General features: G+C 42.8%; 1 protein-coding gene across 10 annotated transcripts in view; it reads left to right on the top strand.

Moving 5' to 3' along the window:
- Nucleotides 1-22,087, top strand: part of RGS6 (regulator of G-protein signaling 6) — a 486,920-nt gene that overhangs the window by 43,114 nt on the left and 421,719 nt on the right. The window lies entirely within an intron of this gene.

Below are 22,087 nucleotides of genomic sequence, written 5' to 3'. Positions count from 1 at the left end.
CCGACCTCCAAAGGTCAATCTCACATCCTGGTGGTTTTTGGCATGACGTTAAAGTTGTGACTATGTTGAGTACAGGGTACTGTTGAATCTCTTTTTCTTCCTCACGGACACATCTGTTGCTTGTGTTTCAGCCCCAAACAAAACAAAACATAAGCAAAAATGGATTCCCATTCATGTTCCTCTTACCACATGGCTCCAAATAAGGGAGGGCATAGTGCACGTGTCCTGCTGAGCAAAAGTCTGAACAATTGCAGGGAAAGGCATCTTCAAAGAAGGCTCGTGTTCTGTGGGACATAGGACTATCTCATTAATCACAAAGGCTGGTTACAGTTGCAGTTTTTAAAACAGCTCGTCTTGGGAAGATTTTAAATACTGGAGGAGATCACTCTTGACCACCTTTAACAAGCACCCTGTACTGGTTTGGCCTCGATATCCACACATTCCTTCTCAGTCTTAATCACTGGAGTAGCCTCCTCCACCCACCCTATGAGCCCTTGACTCTCTCTTCTTACGTGTGCTCTCCGTGAACACGCTCCTGCTCTCTCTACACTGATCTGGGGATTTTCCAAATCGCTATCCCTCTCCAAACTCTAAATGCCAACATCCAGCTGCCAAAAGAACATGTCTGAATCCTCCTCATATACTGCAGACTTCACAGGTAAAACACAACCCCTTGTGTGCTCTTCTGAGACTGTTCTCTCTGTGGGATTCAGTGGTTGGTGTAATGTAATTCACCCAGTTAGCATCTGAGTAAAAACCCAAACTTGATTCTCCTTGATAAGAATCATCACTCACCCCTCTATGCCATGTAAATATTTTTATCTGTTTGTGTGTTACATTCTGTGTCTGTTTCCCTGTGATATTATAAATGCTTGGCATCAGGTGGGCAATAAATAAATGTTTGGTTGACAGATCTGCTGATTAAGTATTCCTGACACATATCCCCATAGCGTTCCCAGATGAGATTTGGTGCCACGTGACTTCTTACACTGGGTGGGTTGTGTCACTCATCCCTGGTGCACAGACTGGTAGTGTCTCTTTAAGCTTTACAAACAGATTTATCTTAAGAATTATTGAGCTTGGCTGCTGTCCAAATCATGTAACAATTCTGCTATCACATTTCCCTCTTGCTTCTTTCTTCCCTCTCCCCCCATTTTTCATATTCCTATCTGTGAGAGAGAATGAAAAGAAATGAAGAATACAAACCCACATTTCTCTCACCAATTAAAAATATCTTTTCATTTTGTTTTACTATGAAATGAGTTACTTTTCCTTTTCTATGTCACAATTACAATGGTTTCTTATTAGTTTCATTTTTTTTCTTATTGCAGAAATGACTCATGTTTACTATAAAAAATCAGAAATTATAAACACAAATAAGGAAATAAATGTATACCCCACTCAGAGAGCTAGTTAACTATTAAAGTACCTACCTTCCATACTTCTTTTGATATACACATTTTAACACAAATGGAGACTTATATCTCCTTGTTTACTGTTGGGATACTTCTTTTCACTTAATAAATTGAGTGCATTTTCCCATAATAGTAGATATTCCTGTAGATCAGGGGTTGGCAAACATTTTTTGTAAAGGGCCAGGTAGTAAGTAACTTAGACTTTGTGGGACATACTGTTTCTGTTTGAACTACTTAACTCTGCTGTTGTAGTGAAAAAACAGCCCAGGTAGTATGTAGATGATTGAGCATGACTACGTTCCAATAAAACTTTATTTATAAAAAACAAGCAGAGCCAAATTTGGCTCATGGGCTGGGCTGTAGTTTGCCTAGAACACCATTTTAAATAGCTAAATAGTATTCTACTTTATCAATGTGGGATGATTTACTGAACCAATTAGTTAATAGCTAATGTTTGAGGACCTAGGCCAGTGATGACGAACCTATGACACGCGTGTCAGAGGTGACACCAACTCATTTTTTTGGTTGTTTTTCTTTGTTAAATGGCATTTAAATATATAAAATATATATGAAAAATATAAATCTTTGTTTTACTATGGTTGTAAATATAAAAAAAATTTCTATATGTGACACGGCACCAGAGTTAAGTTAGGGTTTTTCAAAATCCTGACACGCCGAGCTCGGAAGGTTCACCATCACTGACCTAGGCTGAGCTGGGCACATTGCTGGGTTTGCTCTATTTGCTTTTCCTGTCCACAAGCCTGTGATGTGTCAATGCCATTCTTTCTATTTAGCAGATGAAGAAACTCAAAAACAGGTAGAAATTTGCCTAAGGTTAGATGGCTAGTAAGTAGAAAAGACAAAATTTAAATGTTTGATATTTTTAGAGGCCAATACTTAACTACTCGTATTTTTATACACATTGGTGGTTATTTCCTAAGGATAAATTCCTGGAATTAGAATAACAAGTGCACTTTAAGCCTTTGATCTGTGTTGCCAGGTTGATATGCTTGCCTGTCATATATCTCAGGTGGTACATACCAGAGCTGTGTTCCTCACACCCTTACATATATTGGGAACTCTTTTAAACCTTTGTGATAATACCTAATTTTTTAAAATCACATTACAAATTATAAATGCAGATGAACACCTACCATATGTATAATTCTCATTTATGTTTCTTCTTAGGTGAATTTCTCATTCATGTCCTTTCCCCATTGTTCAATAAGAGCACTTGTCTTTTCTCTTGATGTGTTAGAGCCTTTCATATAAGGGACTCCTTTGTAGTTTTAGTCAAAGCTACATTGCTTGTTATTAAAATGGCTCATTTACTTTAAAGAGATATCGTCTTTACAATTGGAGAGAATTAAACAGAAAACTGTCCAATCCTATATAATAAAAGGCTAATATGCAAATAGAGTAAAAGGCAGAACGGCCCGTCACTATGACGTGCAATGACCACCAGGGTGCAGACGCTAACACAGGAGCTGTTCTCTGGTGGTCAGTGCACTCCCACAGGGGGAGCGCCGCTCAGCCAGAAGCTGGGCTCATGGCTGGCAAGCACAGCGGTGGTGGCAGGAACCTCTCCTGCCTCCGTGACAGCACTAAGGATGTCCGACTGACATCCCTGTGGGAAGCGGGCCTAAGCCATCAGTCAGACATCCCCCGAGGGCTCCCAGACTGCAGGCCGGGCTGAGGGAATGCCCCCAAGTGCATGAATTTCATGCACCAGGCCTCTAGTTTTAATATAATAGCACTAGTCAGATTTCTAGGATTAAAGAAATAAAACCCTCTATAAGGTAAGAGAGAACTTACTTCTGTTGTGGAACTTGTCCCTTTAGTTCCATCTCTTAAGTCACTAGGATTTGTGTTCTTTAATTGGAGCTACTGCTTTGCTGTGGCCATGGCAACACATCTTAGCTGTCATGAACTGCACACACCTTGACAAAATATTTTTTAGTGAGTGGCTTTTAGATGGAATTCATTATCCAATGTATTCTTGGAGAGTCTAGATGAATTAATGGGTGGTAGACCCATAATTACATAACAATAGCAGTAATAAAAATAGTGAAATTAACAGTTACCATCTACTAATCACTTACTGTATTCCAGCCACAATGTTAAATACTTTCTATGATTTCATGTGATCTTCACAGTAATCCTAGGCCATAGATATTCTTATTATCATTATTTTATATGTGAAGAAACCGAGACACAAAAAAGTTAAGTGACTTTTCCTGAGCTGTGTAGATGGCAAGTAGTGGAGCTGGACACTGGTCCTGATGCTCTACTGTTTGTGTCTTACAGGCTTATTACAGAAGGACTTGGGGGATATGCTTACTTCAGCATTGATAGCATGGGTAGCAAATAATCTTGATTGCCAAAACTGCAGTCAGCACTATTAGACTAAGACAAAACAAGGATCGATGGGCTATATATATATAGTGGGTTTGAACCCAGAATTTTATAACTTATGCTCCTTTTAGAACTACTTTTGCTGTATCCCTTAGGTTTTGGTATGTTTTGTTTCCACTTTTGTTTGAGGATTTTAAAAATTCTCCTTTTGATTTCTTTTTGACAGTAGTGTGTTGTTTAATTTCCACGTATTTGTAAATTTTCCAGCTTTCCTTTTGTTACTGATTTCTAGTTTCATACCATTGTGGTTGGAATAGATACTCGATATGAATTTAATCTTAAATGTATTAAGAGTTGTTTGTAGCCCTGACCAGTGTGGCTCAGTTGGTTGAACGTTGTCCCATGCACTGAAAGTTCCTGGTTCAGTTACTAGTCAGGGAACATACCCATCTTGCGGGTTTGATTCCTGGTCTGGGTGTATGAGACAACCAATCAGTGTTTCTCTTTTACATCAGTGTTTCTCCCTCTGCTTTCCTCTCTCTAAAAATCTAGAAAAACATTTTAAAAAGGTAGCCTAACATATGATCTGTTCTGGGGAATAGTCTGTGCATTTGAGAAAACTATTTTGCTGCTGTTGGGTGGAATGTTCTATACATGTCTGTTAGGCCCATTTGATTTAACATGTAGCTTAAGTTCAGACAGAAAATCAATAAGGAAACATTGGACATCCACATTTCTTTCCTACCAATTATGCATTCTACCAACTAATCCCAAACTATAATTTTAGCCTTCTAAAATTATATGAAGTCTTTTAAAATTACATGACAAACAGATTTAATTCAACAAGCTTTTTCTCAAGCTTTTCCTTTGTTCAACCTGTCTATCTACTTGGAATGCCTTTCAATTTCTTTGCCCCAAACCCAAGTCTCCATCTGTCAGACTTCTAGGTATCCTTCAATACTGAGATAAAATATAGTTGACCTTTGAACAACTTGAGGGATAGGGGTGCCAACCTCCCACACAATAAAAAAATCCACATATAACTACAATCAGCCTGCTGCCTATGTGGATCCCCAACCATCAAATGTTGTTTTGTTTTGTTTTGTTTTTAATTTCAGAAAGAGGAAGGTTGAGGAAAAGAGAGAGATAGAAACATCAGTGATGAGAGAGATCATTGATAGGCTGCCTCCTGCACTCCCCCTACTGGGAATTGAGCCCACAACCTTGTCATATGCCCTGACAAGGAATTGAACCATGACTCTCTGGTTCATGGTTTAATGCTCAACCACTGAGCAACACTGACTGGGCCAGAGTTTACTTTTGGACAACATGGGTTTGAAATGCATGGGTTGATTGAACTGTGAGTGTCTATTGAAAAAATTTGCATATAAATGTATATGTGCAGTTCAAACCCATGTTGTTCTAGGGCCAACTGTATGAATTAAGAACCAATGCCTGAATTTACATTAAAAGTGACTTCTCTCCTTCTATTTTATTCTTATGGTATTCATATTACTTTCAAGTTAATTATAACCTACCTATTTGTAGGGTACTTTTTGCACATGTATTCTCCCTTCAGATCTATTGAAAGACCCTTAGAAATTAAGATCTAACTCATTTTTGCCCTAGCTTGTTTGGTTCAGTGGATAGAGTGTCAGCTCTCGGACTGAAGAGTCCCAGGTTCAATTCTGGTCAAGGGCAGGTACAATGGTTGCAGGCTTGATCCCCAGTTCTTATCGGGGCGTGTGGAAGGCAACCAATCGATGTGTCTCTTACATCAGTGTTTCTCCTTCTCTGTCTCTCCCCCTCCCTTCCACTCTCTCTAAAAATCAATGGAAAAATATCCTCAGGTGAGGATTAACAACAACAACAAAAAGATCTAACTCAGTTTTGTATTCCCTGTAGGACTGGCATGGTTCCTTGAACATAGAAATTTTCTAACGATAAATGATAGCAAGCCTGAATGCTATTCTTAGGGATCCTGACTCTCAAAGGAAGGGAACCTCCATTTGTTAAAGATTGAATTATATCCCCTCCATCCTCCAAAGCCATGTGTTGAAATCCTTCACCCCCTTTACCTCAGATTCTGACCTCATTTGGAAATAGACTCATTGCAGATATACTTAGTTAAGATGAGGTCATATTGGAGTAAGGTAGCTCCCTAATCTAATATAATTGATGTTCTTACAGAAAGTGAAATTTGAACATAGGCACAGGGAGCATGCCATGTGAAGATTGGAGTTGTGCAGCCATAAGCCAAGACACTACCAGAAGCTAGGAGAAAAGCCTGGAACAAATACTGCCCTAGAGCCGTCAGAGGGAACATGGCCCTGCTGACACCTCGATCTCACACTTCTAGCCTCCAGCACTGTGAGACAAAACATTTCTGTCATTTAAGCCATCAGTTTGTAGTACTTTACTATGGTAGTCCCCGAAAAGTAAGGCCAGCCTGGTTTTCCCACCATCCTCACAATGAAAAAGAGGGAGTGTTTTAGATGATCATTTTCTAGGTGGAACTGAGGGTTGAAGTGGGGCTGCCTGGTAACAAAGTTACCAGAGCCTTCTCTGCTACCTGCCACCCTTGTCGTCAGCTCCAGCCTTAGAGTTCTCACAGCCTTCCTTCTGGGCATCTTTAGCACCAGAATATCAGCTCACAGTCTTTGATCTCCAAACCTCTTCCTCCCTCAGACGCCCATCTCCATTATTAACACTCTAGAGGCCCCAGTGCACGAATTCATGCACCATTGGGGTCCCTTGGCCTGGCCTGTGGGATCGGGCCAAAACTAGCTCTCCAACATCCCCTGAGGGGTCCTAGATTGTGAGAGGGCACAGGCCAGGCTAAGGGACCCCACCTTTGCATAATCGGGGCTGGGGAGGGACACAGGAAGTTGGCCAGCTGGGGAGGGACCATGGGAGGGCTCCAGGGCATGTCCAGCCTGTCTCGCTCAGTCCCAATTGGCCGGACCCCAGCAGCAAGCTAACCTACCGGTAGGAGCATCTGCCCCCTGGTGGTCAGTGCACATCATAGTGAGTGGTTGAGTGGCATTAGCATATTACTCTTTGATTGGTTGAACGGACGAACGGATGACCACTTAGCATATTAGGCTTTTATTATATAGGATTCCTCTCAGTTCCTTGGCCAAAACCTTCTGCGACCCCTCCCTTTTCTCATCCCCAATTTAAAAAGAATCTGGATAGCTGCTGTCTTTTGAGAAGTAGGAAGATCTGGCAACATCAGACCCTCATTACTGTATGGTGGTAATTGACTAGACCAGTGATTTTGAGCAGGTGTGCCACAAGAATGTTTAAAACATGCAATACCTGACTGCTTAGTCAGGGCCACTGACCTCTTTTCTCTTAGATTGTCAAATTAAAAAAATGACAATAGCCAACACAGCAAGAGCCATCCTGTGTGAATGAATCAAAATTATACCTATTTTTTTTGGTCTGAGCTGTGAATGAATCAAAATTATACCTATTTTTTGGTCCGAGCTGCAAAAAATATATTTTTTGGTATGCCGCAGAATTTTAGTAATTAATTTATGGCTGCCATGAGATGAAAAAGGTTGAAAGTCACTGGACTAGACTGATGAGCTGCCCCTTAAGGTCCAGGTCTCGTTGGCACTGGGGCCTGGAACACTGGCAGCTGGAGGTGAGAACACTGCCCTTCCTCACAAGGCTGTAAGGCGCAGAGCTGCTGGTCCTGGGCTGAGTCATACTGCAGGTTTGCATCCTGCTGTGTCATTAGCTGGGGGCAGCCATGGACGCTCCTTAATTTCACTGGGCCTCAGTTTACTGAGATAATAATTGTGCTCACCTCATAGGGGCCCTGAGAGAATTAAATGGTGCACACCAAGAAGTTAGAACTTGGGACTTAGCTGGCACTCCATAAATGTTTACTTGTATTGTTGTACATTCAAGAAAACCTCATCAATCAGCACTTCTCCAAACTGCCTTATTATTTTTCATAAAGGGTGTATTTACTCCTTAGGTTTTTTGTTTGTTTGTTTTTGCTTCTGCCCATCCCCCACTAGTTTCACACACGTTAAAAAATATGGCGGTAGATTATACACTCATCCTCACGGCTGGTCTAGCAGGGAATTTGGGACAAAGCTCCTGGGATCCAATTCGGCTGAGCTCCCAGGCCTCTCCTGGAGGCCAGGCCCCCTGTGCTCACCTGCCTTTCTATGTTTTGTAGGTTCCGGTGACCAAGGGTACAGCTTGGTGACTGGTCTCCAGGGGCCTCCAGAGTTGCCAGGGGGTGCCTCTAATTAGGTACACTGCTGAGCGCACAGGTATTTATCCTAAAGGCTAGAAGGGCTGCTGGGAATAGCTGCTGAACATGAAATGCAGCCAGTAAGTCTGGTGTTAGTTAAAAGCATGTTACCTGTGATTTGAGGCATCAGCAAAGTCCAGACAGGGAAACAGTGAGGACTCCCCACCCCATTTCCATTGTATTTCCCTTATAGGGCCACTGCTAAGCAGACCCACTCAGCTGATGTTTATTGATTACATTTTCCTAATCAATAGGGATTTATTATATAATCCTGAGTGCCGGATACAGTATCAGGTATCAACAATAAATGAAGTGATGGGATATAACCCTACCTGTAAGGAGTTTATAGTCTGGTTATTGGGAGAGATGGATGAGCTAATAGTGGTGGTGGGGTTGGGGATCACAGATGTAGGCCATGGAATCCCAGAGTGGGGGATCCTGACTAAGCCTGGGGTAAGGTTTCATGCAGCAAGATTTCAATAGAATTTCTAAGGTTCCTGGGGCTTCCTATTTTAACTATGGATCAGGGTTATAAAGCCTGATCTCAAGTGCTAATGCGTGTCTAAACCTGTATCTCAAGCCAGATCATTCCCACAGGTTAGGACAGATGTTTACAACTGCTCACTAGACTTCCCACAGGCAACTCAAACGCAACGTGTCCACATGGGATTTTCTTCTGGGGGATCATCATATTTGTCATTATTGATCTAATGCCTCTATAAAATTGAGCTTTGTCAGGACAGGGATTGTGACTGTCTTTTTATTGCTCCATCTCTAGTGATAGCTCGGTGGTTGGTTCATAGTAGAGGCTCAATAAACATTTGATGATTAAGGGAATTAAATGACATCTAAGGTGAGAATTGCAGGGTGAGGGGTTAGCCAGGAGGGAAGTGTGTGTGTAGGTAATAGTGGGACTGTAGTTCTGGGGACTGGAAGCTCATATGGTATGGGTATAGTAGAGCCATTTTGGGGAGGCATGGGGAGGGCTGACTGTGAGAAGAATGTGGAGTTATTAAAAGTTTTAAACAAAGGAAATGCATTACATTTGATATGCAAGTTTTAAGGTCCAGGAAATGGATTGGAGAGGACATAGTGGAAGCAGAGGGACCAATTTGATGGCTTCTGTGGGAATCTTGATTAGAGATGGGGTGGCTGGACAAATTACTGTAACTAAGATGGGGATGTGGGTAGATTCCACTATGACTAGGGATATAGAATTGCCTAGAGCAGGGAATTGTCTGTGAAGAAGGAAGGAAAGATGCCTGAATGATGCCTTGGGAGGGTGCTGGAGTCATTCACGTATATGATAACAGAGGAACAGGAGCAGTGGGGAGAGAAAATCCCATGTGGACACGTTCCATTTGAGTTGCCTGTGGGAAGTCCAGTGAGCAGTTGTAAACATCTGTCCTAACCTCATGGGAATGATCTGGCTTGAGATAGGTTTAGACAGGCATTAGCATTTGAGATCAGGCTTTATAACCCTGATCCATAGTTAAAATAGGAAGCCCCAGGAACCTTAGAAATTCTATTGAAATCTTACTGCATGTGCATTTGTGTTGGAGAGTTAGCTTTGTATCAACTCTTCCAAATGTCCATGTCCCCAAACAAGTTAACTCTTGATCCGTGTGGTTACTGACGCTGGAAGGAGATAGAGACTTCTCAAGCAGAGCAAGAAGGGAAGAGAGCTGACTGCTGTGGGAACATCAGCATTTCAGGGTTGGGAGGCACTGTGCCAAGTCAAGGGTCAGGGAGGGTCAGAGCATGGGGGACAAGATGAAGGTTTATAGAAAATGTTAGCTTTGCTGTTTATGAAACACTTTGACAGACATGGTCATTTCATATCTTAATAACTCAACTAGATATTTATCATTTTGCTCCGTGTCAGCGTTCAGTACAAGACACAGAAACTTGGCTATAAATTTTAAACAAGAAGGGATTTAATACAGAGAATTAGGTGTTTACAAAATCACCAGAAGGGTGAGCCTTAGGAAAAGATTTCCAGAACAAGAGAGAAAGAAAGTCAGGGTGCAACCCTGGCACTGGGTTTGAAAGGCCACTCACAATGGCTCTGCCAAACCTGCACTGCTTCCACCCCTGGGGTGCTGGGGAAGGCACAGGGATAGCTGTAGTTCAAGTCTCCTGTTTCCATGATCTCTCCGGACAGCATTAACCAGTCAACGAGGAGCCAGAAGATGGCCCCACCTTACTTCAACCTTTTAGAATTCTCTGCATGAGTGCATTTAATTAGTGGATCCCAATTAATCCCTACATCCTTAGATTCAGGGAAGTTTGGAAAACATAACTATACCACCTCTCTACCTATATAAGGAGAGTGACGTGGAGATAAAGAAGGGGCCAGATGGTAAATATTTTAGTTTTTGTGTGCCTATTGTAGCTACTACAAAGCAGACATAAACAGTCCAGAAAGGAATGAGCATGGTTGTGTTCCAGTAAATCTTTATTTATAAAAATGGGTAATGGGCTGGATTTAGCCTGGGGTCATCGTTTTCCCACTCCTGAAGTAAGTCAGTCAATTCACACAATGATTACCATGGGTTCTTCTTACAGATGAGGAAACTAAAACCAGAGAGATTCAGAGTCATTTAGCCAAGTGCAAGTGAAAACATATCCTGGTTATTTTGGTTTCGAGATTCATGCTCTTTTTAGCAAACCATGATCTGGGCCCCCCTCCTTTGGGGAGACTTGAGATGTAACAGAGGAAATTAAATGTATGCTTCTTTGTTACAGCCCATGGTTAGAGCCCCAAGAATGGGACAAGATGTTTGTGTATACACAACATTTTTGATAGGAGAAATTAGGAAAAGTTTCATTGTGAAAGTGCTTTGAGCTAGGTGTTGAAGAAAGGTGTAACTTTAACACGAGGAGATGTTAGGGGGTTGGGAGAAAGTAGGGCTCAAAAGAGCATTTCAGATAGAGCTGGAAACTTTAAGGCAAGTTTAGAAAAGTAGATAGGAATCCAAACTCATCTAAACATTGTGACCTTCGAGGGTGTAAGCAGAGATAAGGCTGGATTAGGGAGAAGTTCAGATGTTAGGATAGGAATCCACCTGAAAAGCAGAAGCACTGGCATTTCTGAACAGGCCTGGGATACACACATTACTTAGGAAGAATTATCTGGTGTTGTGACATAGAATTTTTTGAGAGTTAGAAGATACTGCTAACAAGAATCCACGTCAGACATTGCAATACTTTTGCATGAGATGCAAAAGAAGCATTGGTTATGAGGGATGTCTTGAGCCATTTGTGGGACTTGTGAGCTTATAGATGTGGGTAAAGTAGAAGGATGGCTTTGATAGTGAGGAATGAGAAGAAGACCAAAACTTGGAAAGCTAGGAGCAGGATCAGGAAAGGTGGTGAGTTCTGTCTTCGATATAAGGTGCTGAGGAGAGAAATGGAAATATGGGTCAGACAATTGGAAAAGTGGGGTTGATCTTCAAGAGGGAGGTAGTTGGGAGTTTGTTCATGTAGTTGGACAGAGAGCCACAGAAGAGCTCAGACCTCCCAGGGAGTATGGGTAGTGGAGGATGCCCAAAGCAGGAACCAGGGGATTTAGGCAATTGAGAACCAGGAGGGGGACAAGGAGAGGAAAATAGAGTAAGTAGGGTAGGCAGAGTGCCAGGGTGGGTATTGTACCAGAGGAGTCAGGGAGGAGCTGTTTCCAGAAAAAGGAATGTCTAGTTGTGTTGCATGCCACAGGGAGGTCGTATTCATGAAAGGCCTCTGGATCCCACAACCTTGATGGGTGACCCCTGAGAGAACTGTTTAGTTTAGTGTGTAGTGAGTAAATGGAGGCAGAGGCTGTCCAAGCATGTTAAACTGGCGGCTGGCAAGCAGCCCACCGGCCACAGTTTGACATGTTTGCGCTGATCTCTCTCTCTCTTTTTTTAAATATATATATTTTTTATTGATTTCAGAGATGAAGGGAGAGGGGGAGAGAGAGAGAGAGAGAGAAACATCAATGGTGAGAGAGAATCATTGATTGGCTGCCTCCTGCACACCCCCCACTGGGGATCAAGCCCACAACCCAGGCATGTACCCTTGACCGGGATCGAACCCAGAACCCTTCAGTCCACAGACCGATGCTTTATCCACTGAGCAGAACCAGCTAGGCTTGCAGTGACCTCTTAAGGAGTTTGATACTGAAAAGAAAGAGGAGAGAAGATGGTAGGTTGACATTTTTGTTTGTTTTAAAGTTGATTAATTCTTCAGTGCCTGAATACCATAAATGACTTAACTTATCAGAATATATATTACTAGAGGCCTGGTGTATGAAATTCATGCACTGGGAGGGTGGATCTCCCAGCCTGGCCTGCACCCTCTCGCAGTCCGGGAGCCCCGTGATCGATCACCCTAAAGAGGTAGGCCCCACCCACCAGCTGGGGCTCCTCAATGGATCACCCCATAGAGGGAGGCCCAGGCTACCCGTCGCAGAGTTGCTGGCCGGGTAGCCAGGGCCTCCTCTTTGTGGTGATCAATCGCGCCCTGCAGAGGGAGGTCCCGCCCACCTGCCGCAGCCCGCTGATCGGTGGCCTGGGCCTCCCTCTTTGAGGCAATCGCAGAGACACCCAATTGATCATCCTACTGGCCGATAGCCTAGGCCTTCCTCTGTGGGGTGATCATGGGGTGATGGTGGCCCCCCCCCCCAACACACACACCCAATCGCATTGCACCCGCCTTGGCTGGCCTGGCACCAGTGGGTGTCATAGCGTGGTCATCTGGACGGTCGGTCGTTCTGCTGTTCTGCCATTCATTTGATTTGCATACTACACTTTTATTATTATAGATGATTTCTCCCCTTCCCCTACCATGCCTTCTTCCTAAAGAAAAAGTGGTTGAAAGAGGAACACCATCTAGTTCTCTCTTGATGTAAGGATTCATTTTCGGGTCAGCTGTTTGTGTCTGACTTGACTGCTTTTTGGCCCTGCGGGTGGCCTCTTCTGGCAACCTGTGAGGTAACAGACAAACGCGTGCAGTTGTTAAGCCAACTGCCTCCAGCCCTTGAGGCTCTGCTAAATTTGGAACACACATTAGTCCCAATCTAAGTCTGTACTCAGAGGGGGGAAAATAAGTCCCAACTTTGAAATTTCTGAGGTTATACATTCGTGGAATATAAAATCAGCAAGTTGATGATTTTTGTCTTATCTCACAGGATTTCTTTCAAACCCACTAGAGAATTGCTGTGCGGTGCTGTGAAAAGTTTGTTCTCTCCAGAGTCTTTCCTAGAAAAAAAGTAGGTATGCCCAAGCCCCCAAAGGAACTATTTTATACATCAGTGCTTTCTAGGATAATCAACAAAAATAACACCTTGCAGCAGAAACGGCAAACCAAACGAATTCTGGAGTTTCAGGTGGGAAATGATTTTATCCATCTCAATTAAAGACACATTCTAACTCTTGTTTCCTTTCACACCTTGGTCTGTCGCCTCCACACCAAATCAGTTTGGTATCAGATAGGTTATGAAATAGATGCAAGAAGAGGTAACTTGGGTGAATATTTTTTCCTCAGTGGAATTCATTTCCTCACTCCCATATTTACACAGCGATGTTATACTTAAATGGCCCTAAATTGTGTTTCTCTGGGGCTCTTCGGGGATTAGAGCCCATAGTTCTCTTTCACATTTGTATAGAACTTTAGTTTTCGAAGTGTTTAGACATCCATGACTCTCATTTGGCCTCACAATAAGCTGTGAGATGGACAGCACAGACATCATCTTGAAGCTCATTGCAGGGAAAGGAACAGAGATGCAGAGTGGTCCACCAGCCAGCCAGGGACACACAGGTTGCCAGTGGCCGATTCAAGGCAGAAGCTCAAGTTTCCCAGCTCCACATGCAGTTTTTTCCCCATTATGCTTTGGGTGGCATCTTTGGCATTAAGTGTTTTCTTTCATTGTTAAGCACCTCAACGTCTGTAAGCTTTGGATAACATCAAGTTGGTTTCTGGTTGGACATTGATCGTGGAGGGCCAAGAGCAGAAACCACAGACTTTAAATGACAGTTCCCCTTATTGGAGGTTTGGCCTTTATTGATCAGAGGTCTCTTGTTAAGGGAAGGTATACATTGGTAGAAGAGGTTTGTCAAATCTTTAAAAAAAAAAAAAGGAAACTTCTGGGCTCCTTGGGGATTCTGATTATGGCAGAGTTTGCAAATGTGAAGTATCCTCCTATATAATAAAAGCCTAATATGCAAAGCAACCAAATGGCGGAACTACCGGTTGCTATGACACACACTGATCACCAGGGGGCAGACGCTCAATGCAGGAGCAGCCCCCAGCCCGCAGGCCTCAGGTCAGCCAAGGCGGGTGCCAGCAGGGGCCCCTGATTGCCTCACTGGTGGCCCCACAGATGGGCCTTGATCGCCGCCAGGCCTAGGGACCCTACCCATGCACGAATTTTGTGCATCAGGCCTCTAGAGTACTTTATAAAGCCTGGAGTACTTTATAAAGGCAGTGGACAGTGTGTTTCCTGGGAATATTGATTTTTGCACCTGTTAGTCTCTGGACACTGCTGTCTTTGGCACATTGTTGTTATAAATATGTCTGTGTTGCTCCTCTTTTAGAAATGGTCTGTTATCCAGCTTCCTGGAGGTTTTCTGTGTGCGTGAGCCTGTGCTTGAGGTAAATGGAACACATTTACTACCGCAAAACTGAAGGTAGTGACGTTAACAATACCCTCACCCCCGAGTAGTCTTTAAATATTCTTAACCCTGGAGATGGCCCAAGAAATTGCTTTTTCTTTTCCCTGTACCACTCAGCACACAAATCCTAAATTACTGCTGATCAAAGACACATAAAGTACAAAGCAATAAGTATTTTGTTTCTGTATTTTAGGGAATGAACAATGAGTGAAAGCAAACTCCTTGATGAGGGCTTAAAAATATTGTCATTATTATATGGATTCATAGAGCTGAGACCTCTATTTTGTTCATTTGTTGACTGCCATGTCATTACACTGCATTGAGGGGATTTTTAAAAGCAGCTTTATTGAGATATAATTCACATGTCAATAATTCTCCTAGTTAAGGTATACAATTCAGTGGTTTGGGGTATTTTACCTTTATTAATTTCTAAAAATTGTGGTATAATATATACAACACGAAATTTGTCATTTTAACCATTTTTAATATATAATTGAGTGGCATTGGTTACATTCACACTTTTATGCAACCATCACCACTATTTCCCAAACTGTTTCAGAACTTCAAACAGAAATTCCGTGCTCATTAAACAATAATGCCACCAGAAGGAGTTTTGAATATGCTGTGATAACTACTGTCAGCTATATATCAGGCTTTTGAGGACGATTTTGTTAATTCTTTAGGGGACATTTATTCTTTTAGGGGAAGTTCCATATAGTACATGACACAGGTTGGGTTCACTCAGGAAGCAGCCTTTGAGATTCATAAGCAGGACATTCTCAGGGAATCCCTTAGGGTCAACACTTGTGGGGAAGGGAAGGAGGCAGGATTGGGCAGGAGAAGATGGGCTGCCTCCTCAGGGGAACCCTGGAACTGGGACCCCTTTGGATCCTACAGTCAGAGGATGCAGCTGGCCCAGGAAGGGATGTGAGCAAGGCCAGTTCAGGACAGGAATAACATTTCACCAGCAGCAGTCTCAGTAGGTAAGGAGTGGCGGAAGGAATAAAATCTTCGGTACTTGGTTCTCAAATGTTGCTGCCCATTGGAACCACCTAGGCAGCCTCAATGCAGCCATTGATATGGGGGTAAGAAGTGGGCATCGGAGTTTTAAAAGCTCCCCTGGTGATCCTAATGAGAACGGTTTTGGAGTGTCTCAGTCCTGAGGAGGCATCAACACGTCACTGTGGGCGGTGCCTGGGCTCTGGAGTCAGGAAAATTTGAGTGAGGTTCAACCATTTACTAACTCCGTGAGTTCTTATTTATGTCCTGCTGATGAGACGTTGCTACCGGGCTTTTAAAAGTATGAATAGATGTGTGTTTGGGTGGCAGGGCACTTACAAATCAATACAAAACCAGTGATCACTTCCATGAAAATTTGGCAGAAGACAAGAATGCATAATTACCAAAGAAAAAATTCAAATGGCCTTTAAATATTTGAAAATGTATTGTATTAATATATTGATTGTCTTCATTTGTCTTTCATGTCTGAAGAAATGAAAATTAAGAGTGTTTGCTTATAGTACTCAGTAATGGTCAAGGTGGTGGCCGGAGACAGTTTCATACTCTTGCTGTAAGTGTTTATTGATATACATGTATGGTGAAACATGCAGGAATAGGCATAAGAATGCTTAAAAAGCAGATGTCTTTTGACATAGCAAATATAATTCCAGAAATTTATCCTGAGGAAATAACAGGTAAGTGTGTAAAGGTGTTTGCATAGAGCAGTGATGGCGAACCTTTTGAGCTCAGCGTGTCAGCATTTTGAAAAACCCTAACTTAACTCTGGTGCCGTGTCACATATAGAAATTTTTTGATATTTGCAACCATAGTAAAACAAATATTTATATTTTTGATATTTATTTTATATATTTAAATGTCATTTAACAAAGAAAAATCAACCAAAAAAATGAGTTTGCGTGTCACCTCTGACACGTGTGTCATAAGTTCGCCATCACTGGCCTAGAGGTGTAATTGCTGAGCCTTGTTGGCAACTGTGGAAAATTGGGCATGGCATAAATGCTCCTTAATAGGGTATTCGTTAAATACATTCTGGTAATACCTTTTCTGGAACTGTATAGTCATTAAAATAATAATGTAGCCCGGCCAGTGTAGTTCAGTGGTTGAGCGTCGACCTCTGAACCAGGAGGTCACAGTTCGATTCCCAGTCCCTTCTTCACTGAAAAGAAAATTAATGATAATGTAGCTGTCCATGTATTTACAGAGGCAGAGAGCCACCATGTACTTGTAAATGAGGGAAGCAGTTAACAAAACACATGAGCCTATTTTCGCATTAAAATTATGTTTGCATTGAAATGTCTGTAAGAAAAATACCAGATGTTCACGGTAAACTATTTTTTCCCCTGAGTAAAAGAATTACAGGTGAATTTTACTTTCCATGTCATATCTCTCCGTAATATTTAGACTTTAGAAACATTACACATATATGAGCTTAACTTTTATGTGTAAATTTTATATTAATGAAAAATATAGCTCCATGTCCAAAAATTATGTATTTCTAAAATTATGTGTGTGTGTGTGTGTGTGTGTGTGTGTGTCTATGTGTATGTGTATCTCCACCTATCTATCCAGCAATCTAAAAGGGAAAAATATGTAATCCAATTAGTGGTTCTCCCTAGAATTTGGGGACACGGGTGATTTTAATTTTTTTCTTATGCTCATTTATACTTCACAGGATTTTATAATGAGATCCTATTCACTCTTATGAGAAAAAAGTAGCTTTTAATATTTCAGCATGCTTGCCTGACCTAGTTTTCCAACCACTCTTGCATCTATTTCATGTGAAGGGTCCTTTGATTAGCATTTTTTTCTCCGCGTCTTTCTCCTCGCCTTCTTATTTACATTATCACTATTACGTGTTGAATAGTTGCGTGCAGTATCCAGTTATGGGCATTTATTCAGACTCTCACATTTGTTGTCAAGTTGTGCATTTTCACTTTACTCATCGTTTCCCTTCCCAAGTAACGTTTGACCTTTAGATGAGGCACCTTCAAGCGCAGAATCCGTCATCTGCCATTATGCTTTTAATTCATCTATTAAACGGTCATGTGTCCTCAATAAATATTGATACTAAATTAAGTCATTCCCTGTTTGCTTTTAGGTAGAGCTTTGAGGTTATCAGATTTACCAGGCGGGTAGGATTCGTCAAGGAGAAATGCATGGGAAGCTTCCAGCAGGCGAGGCTCTTCTGTGTGGCAGACAAATCTCATTCATCCCTTTAGGCCCCAAAGTAAACATTGCCTCCTCGGTCACATCATCTTGACTCCTCTTGGAAAGCTGGTGCTGACTTCTCCATGTTTCTTTATGGCCTTTATTAATATTTATTGTAAGCAGTGTGGACGACTATTATCCCATTAGACTTCCAAATAGAAAATGTGGTAGCCATCCACCAGTCCCCCAGTGGTCATTCCCTCCTGGGATTCATGCCCTTGACAAATAGATTATAACAAAAGTGATGATAGGTCATTTCCAAGATTAGGTTACAAAAGACAGTTCTTTCTGTTGTATCACTCACTCTATGGAAAGCCAGATGTCATGCTATGAAGACAGTCATACAATGTATGGAGAGAGGCTCGCGTGGCAACAGCTAATAAAAAACAACAAAACAGAGGCTGGCCATCAACCAGGTGAGTGCACTTCAAAGCAGATCCTCTCCTTGTGGAGCCTTTAGATCAGTGGTTCTCAACCTTGGCTGCACATTAGAATCACCTGGGAATATTTTTAAAATCCTGATCTCTGGGCCTCATCCTCCAGAAATTCTGTTCCTTTGTTATGGGATGGGGCCACAACATTAGTAACAAAGAAACAGAATTTCCGGAGGATGAGACCCAGGAATCAGGATTTTAAAAAGAGTCCCAGGTGATTCTAATGTGCAGCCAAGGTTGAGAACCACGGCTTTAGGTGTTCCAGGCCCTACCATCAGCTTGACTGCAACCTCCTCAGAGACCCTGAGCCCAGTCCACCCATTGCAATGCCTCCCAATTTTGACCCTCAGAACCATGTGAAACAATAAATGCTTGTTGCTTTAAGTGCTGAGTTTTGGGGTAACCTATTGTGCATCAATAGAGAACTAATAAGAGGTTGGTATTAGAAGTGGGGTGCCAGTGCTACAGAAAACTAAAATGTCGTAGAGGCTTTGAGTGTGGGCAGTGTATAGTGGAAACGCTATAAGAATGCTGAGGGACATGTGAACAGAAGCTTAAAGTGCTTTGAGTACATTGTCCGTAGAAGTTTGGATTTTGAGAAGGCTGCCGGTGAAGGCTTAACAGAAAATGAGGAAAATCACATTGGAAACTGGAAAAGGGAGTCTTTGTCTTTGTTACAGAGCAGCACAAAATTCAGCAATATTGTTGTGGAAGGGAGAAAGTGTGCCTAATGAACTGGGTGATACAGTTAAGGAGATTTCTGACCAGAGTGTTGAAAATGCCTTCTATTTTTTCCCTGTTACTTATAGTAAAGTTTCAAGAAAAGAGAAACTGAAGGCAGAAATAGACAAAAAGAGCCAGGACTTGCTGTTTTTGAAGATTGCCATCTTCTCCATATGGCACATGAAGCTAAAATTAAGAAATGGCTTCTGAGCAAAGATCAAATTTGGGGCACTTATAGGAAAACAAATTCCAACAGGAAGCCAAGGGTGTAACTGTAAAAATGTTTTATTTTATATTTTAATTGAATTTATTGGGGTCACATTGGTTAAGGCTTCAGGTGTGCAATTCTATAATACATCATCTGTATATTGTATTGTGCGTTCACCACCCCAGGTCAAGTCTCCTTCCATCACCATTTATCCCCCCTCACCCCCCATACTCTCTCCTACCTCCTCCCACACCCATTCCCCTCTAAAATCTTTTCTTAAGATGCCCAAACCAAAGATGGTGCCTCAGAGTACGGTGCAGTCAGCTGAAAGGCCTTCTAAAGAGAGTAAGGGTTTGCTTTATGGATCCTCTCATTCAAACAGCAGAGCTTCGTGGAAGCTCAAGGACATTGTCCCTCAGCAGAAGCCCAAACCGAGGAAGGACCATTGCAAAGAGATTTGTGGGTATGGCTTTTGTCGAATGGAATGAACTCCAAAAGGATTCACAGAAGGCTCAAGGTTTTCATAAGAGAGTTACACTTGAAGAGACACCATCATCTTGAAGTGAAAGGGACATGGGGAGGACAAAATAAAAAGAGGCATTTGGACCTCCAAGTAACAACAAGTGGGAAACAGGCTGAGAAAACTAGTCAGCTGTGAACACTGACTACCTTTAATGAAAATGGAAGGATGACCGAGAGGCCAGAACCAAGAGCCCAGAGAATGAAGTTAAGGGTCATCGAGAATTATTCTCAGACCTCAACTTGAGACCTAAGCAAAGACCTTGAAACATTTGCTTGGTGAGGTTTCAGAATTGCTGCCTCCTACATGCTTCCCTATTTCTCCCTTTGTGAGCAGGAGTGTTTATAGCAGTTATTCTCTGCTTGTCCCACCGTTGTTGAGTGTGTGAGAACAGATAACTTGTTGCTTTAGTTGCACATGTCTACAGATTGAGAGAAATCATATTCAAGGATCTGCAGTTTAGGGACTGCACTCAGGAACCTCATCTGTACCGAGACCCGATTTGGATGGTGAGGGTCTGCATGTGCAGCTGATGCTGTGAGGGGATGATACTTTTGGGGAACCATGGGAGGGGTCAGTGTTTATTGCTTGTAAGAGATATATGAATCATTGGGAGCTAGAATGTGAGGCTGTGGTAGGCAGCCTCCAGGACAGCCAGCCCCCTGTGATCCTTACTTCTTGGCATTCAGAGTTATGAATCTCTCTTCTTCCCACACTGTAGTAGGGTTAGTCCTTGTGACCAAGAGCAAGAGTGATGGTATGGCACTTTGAGACAACTTATTACAGACTGCATCTTTGCCTGGTTAGTATGGATCAGCAGTTGAGTGTTGACCCAGGAACCAAGAGGTCACTGGTTCAATTCCTGATCAGGGCACATGCCCAGGTTGCGAGCTTAATCCCCGGTGGAGGGCGTGCAGGAGGCAGCCGATTGATGATGTTCCTCTCTCATTGATGTTTCTATCTCTAACCCTCTCCCTTCCTCTCTCTATAAAAACATATTAAAATAAAAAGACTGCAGCTTCCACATTGTGCATACTCTCACGCTCTTGGACCACTGGACGTGAGGAATGCCAGCTGCCGTATGTGGAGGGCATTCAGGCAGCCTTGTGGAGAGCTCCACATGGTGACGACCTTTCGCCTAAAGTCATGTGAGTGAACTTTCTTGTAAGTGTCCCAAGGCTTCAGAGGATGGATCCCCAGCTGACAGCCTGACTGCATCCTCACAAGACCCTGGGTAGAAAAGAATTAGCATAGGAGGCCCGAGACTGCGTCCTTAGAAGGGCTGCTTAGAATATTGGCTCTTGGCTGGCATCTGGGTGCTTGGATTTAGGGAGGGTTCCCTCCATTCTCTAACTGATATGAGTGGTTTAGTGTGCCCAGTTATGCAAACCTAGTTATTTATGATGAATACTTGCTTCTAACTCGGAGTCTGGAATTTTGGCATGTGCCAGGCAGAGGGTGTGTGTGTGAGCAGCCCCCCACCCCCCCACAAAAACCCTGAGGAACTGCGTCTCTAACCAGCTTCCCTGGTAGACAACACTTCACCACGTGTTGCAGAGTCAGTGCTGGAGGAACGAAGCCTGTGCTGTGGGACTCCATGGGGAGGGGACTCTGGGGAACGTGTGCCTGGTTCCCTACAGAATTGACTCCATGCCTCTTTTCCCTTTGCTGATTTTGCCTTACATCCTTCTGCTGTAATAAATCATAGCATTGAGTCATATGTGTGAGTCCTGTGAATCCTCCTAGTGATCCCTGAACCTGGGGGTGTTAGAGACCCTGAGCCAGAACCTGTGAGATAATAATTGTTTGTTAATTTAAGCCACTGAGTTTTGGAGTCATCCCCCCTCGCCGCTCCCCTTCCCCTCCAGCAATAGGTAACTAATACAAGAAGCCCATCGTTCTCTCTCCCCAGCATAGTGTCTGGAACGTAGGTGCTAAAGAAATATTTGTTGAGTGAATTGATATTTCTGCCTTTGAAGAATTTTCTAGTCCATCTGGTTGCTTTGCAGGAGGAATCTAAATCCCGGCTTGGTGTTAGGACGCAGGCTCTCCTCCCTTTTGTCTGGAGGAACCAGTCCCCGTGGCAGCAGCCTGCCTTACGTTGGTCACATCCTGCCATCTTCCTTTTTGGATGAGCTCCATGTGTATAGGAACTAGTGTGTGACATGCTGCTTCTCTGGTGCCCACTTTTTCTGAGTTCCCTTGATCCCCCCCTCTCTCTCCTTTGCCTCGGTGATGATAGCTATTCTTACCCTTGGAATAAAACTCTTCCTGC

The sequence above is a fragment of the Myotis davidii genome, unplaced genomic scaffold (genome assembly GCF_000327345.1).
Source record: "Myotis davidii unplaced genomic scaffold, ASM32734v1 scaffold17, whole genome shotgun sequence".
In the NCBI taxonomy this organism is placed as follows: domain Eukaryota; kingdom Metazoa; phylum Chordata; class Mammalia; order Chiroptera; family Vespertilionidae; genus Myotis; species Myotis davidii.
This window is presented reverse-complemented; position numbering and strand designations above follow the sequence as displayed.